The sequence below is a fragment of the Haemaphysalis longicornis genome, unplaced genomic scaffold (assembly GCF_048455015.1).
Source record: "Haemaphysalis longicornis isolate Haplotype H1 unplaced genomic scaffold, Haemaphysalis longicornis Haplotype H1 scaffold_11, whole genome shotgun sequence".
NCBI classification, from domain to species: domain Eukaryota; kingdom Metazoa; phylum Arthropoda; class Arachnida; order Ixodida; family Ixodidae; genus Haemaphysalis; species Haemaphysalis longicornis.
Genome location: NW_027526214.1, coordinates 102244514 through 102247797, shown reverse-complemented (window position 1 = coordinate 102247797; position 3284 = coordinate 102244514).

Below are 3284 nucleotides of genomic sequence, written 5' to 3'. Positions count from 1 at the left end.
CCCGCAGTAGTCCGAGTGGCGCTCGCTACCACCCCCAAGTGCAGGAAACAAAAATACCTTAACGTAAATACCCAAGAAAGTGGTGGGGAAATAGCCCCGCCGGTAGCGTAGTGGTTATCGCAACAGACCGGTATTCTGGAGGTCGTTGGTTCAGATCCCACACGGCGGGCATTTTTTCACCAATTTCTTTCTGACTCAAAAAATTAATCTGTTTCTATGACCTAACGCATTCCCCCCTTTGCTTTCCGAGGTTTTCTTGACTGTCAAACCTTATTCTGTCTTAATTCACTGAGCCAATCATTTCCCAATTCTGATTCGCTATATATGTGTATACATGTATATATGTATATATAAACATGCATATATACTTGCCCTGACGAAGGCAAATCTGTTATGCTGAAAGGATCGCAACAGTCATGCTTCTACCTTGTTCGAAGTTTTATTTTATTATATATATATATATATATATATATATATATATATATATATATATATATATTTTTATATATATATATATATTTATATACATATATATATATATATATATTTATATATATATATATATATATATATATATATATATATATATATATATATATATATATATATATATATATATATATATATATATATATATTTATATACATATATATATATTTATATGTATATATATATATATATAGACAGATAAACCTCGAAACGCCCGCAAAATATAAGTAAAGAGTCGGATAAAAAGCATGAACAATAACAAATATGGTTTCCTTACCTAGCGGCAACGGGACCTGCCTTCATCAGAGTAGGGTTACATGATTTCGCTGGCACAAATATTTGGAACACACTTCTTATATAGATTTGCAGAAAACTTTGAGGAGGATCGGAAGATGTTTACGAAACGGAGGGTATGCATGCAGTCGGGCTATGCCTATGTTACAACAACAACAAACAACACACACAAAAAAAGAGAAGAGGGGGAGAGAGGGAGAGAAAGAAAGGGGTCGTAATAACAAAGTAGCTCTCAAGGTTTCACCAGGACGGGTACAACGTACGCGGCGCGGGCTGCAAGTTCAGACAAATACTGCGGAAAACTTGATAATCGCGGTTTCAAAAGGAAGGGAAGCGTACAGAGTAAGGTTGCAGTGGGCGGGGAGACTGGTTGGGGGGGAAGCGAAGATAGGTGTGCCCCCCGTGAATGGAGGGATCTGATACAACGCACAAAAGAGTATTGCTCATGAGCTAGCAACTGAACAGGAAATAGGTAGGATGTGTAGATCACAAAGGGTTAAACATTCCTAAGTGGTGGTTGGAACGCGGTCTCCCAAGAACAAATGGCATTTTTGAGCCGCATTAGGCTAATACAACTGCTGTATTTGGAGACTTTCTGCGAATTCTGATGGGAAACTCAAGGGCAGGAATAATGAACATTGTTGTAGAAATAATGAGTCCGCAAATTTTATACGAGGGATAAGCACGTTAGTTTTCCGTAACTTTATTACCAAGCGTCACTGACCCAGACTTTCATATCTGATAAGATTCCCGAACCTTGCAGTCGTGGTGTTGAAAGCGGATTCTAAAATCGCTGCTTCAAGATGTTCAAATGCATGCCCCGGATGGTTCACATTTCTTGACAGAGGCAAATAAGGGCAGCCTTTGCATGAGAGTGGTGATTATTGAACCGTATTCGGAAGGGTGTTTCATTTTGGCCGATATATGGTTGCCTACAAACAGTGCACTCTAGAAGATCTACGACATTAGCGGAGTCAATGTTAAGGTTCCCTTTTAATATTTACGTAGTAGTGTGAAGCCGTGCAGGTGGCGCGCTGTGTAGGGGTCATGTGTGGGCATACTTTACATCAAGGTTTATTAGAGGGCATGCAGCAAGTAGTTTCCGGTCGGTTGATATCACAGTTACTAAGAAAGTCGCCTAAATTCTTATTACGCCGGTAGACAACGCGTGGTGGTTCGGGGAATACCTTTTTTAAGCGGTCACTTTGCGTTAGGATATTGTGATGTTTTTTTCGGTTGACACTCTTGGAGCGGAAGATGAGTGAGTTAAAACTAAGTTAGTTTGCGGGTTACCATTCGGGGTTTTTCTTACAGATTTTGTCATGGTCTAATTTGTTGGATAGCATAAGAGCGTGGTCGATAACTTGTTCCGGGTATTTTTTATTCAGGAGGGCTGTCTTGCGTTCTCGACAGTTTGAGTCAAAGTCTGCTTGGTTCGTGCAAATTCTCCAAAAACACTGGGCTTTGTTGTAAGGTATTGCGGTCTTGCAGTGTCTGACATGGCTACTTTGGAAGTGAAAATGCTGCCGTGGGTCAGTAGGTTTTCTATACAGTATCGTTTGAAGCCGATCTTGGGAGGTAGTAACGGTGACGTCCAGAAATTTTACACTGTGTTCCGAATAGGAATAAGCAAGGGAAACACTAGGATGGGCTAGTTTAAATGCCTCAATGAAGGTGAGGAGCTCTGCGTCACCGTTTTGCCAGATGATTAATATGTCATCAATATACCTTTTATAATACAGTGGCCTTAAATTTTGAGTGTTAAGAAAGTTTGATTCGAGGTGAGCCATAAATATATTGTTGTAGGTAGGTCCGATTGGAGTTCCCATTGACGTTCCTCTGACTTGCACGTAATGAAATCCGTCAAACACAAAATTGTTAAGTTCAAGGTTAAGCCTCAGAAAAGTTTGGAGAGAAGAAGAATCAATACGTTTTTCGCACGAAGACTGCTCATACGCAAGAGATACAGCGGTGATGCATCTTCATGTGGGATGTGAGCATACAATGACGCAACATCGAGGGTGACTAAGAGGCTGTTATCAGGAATTTCAATTTTTGAGATGTCTGAGAGAACGTCATTGGTATCCTTAATGAAGGAGGGAAAGCTGGGAGCAATGTCGCAAATGATATTATCCGCATAGCGCAAGATGTTTTCGGTAACAGTGCCAATTCCGGATACAATGGGCCGCCGTGGGTTGTTCACCTCGTGAATCTTTGAGAGAAAATAGAATTTACCGGCTACTGGGTTTAAAGGGATCAGGGAACGATCCGTGGTTTCAGTGGTTGTTTTATTTTTTACAAGCTCAGCTAGTTTATCTTTGACAATTTGCTTATAGTCTCGAGTGGGGTCATTTGATAATGCTTTTTAGAACGTCGATACCTATAGTTGCTTATTGGCCTCGTTAACATAGTCGGTTTTGTCAAAGATTACGATGGCGCATCCCTTGTCGGCAGGTTTCATAATTATGTCGGGACAGCTTGCGAGTTCCTGTAGGGCTTTC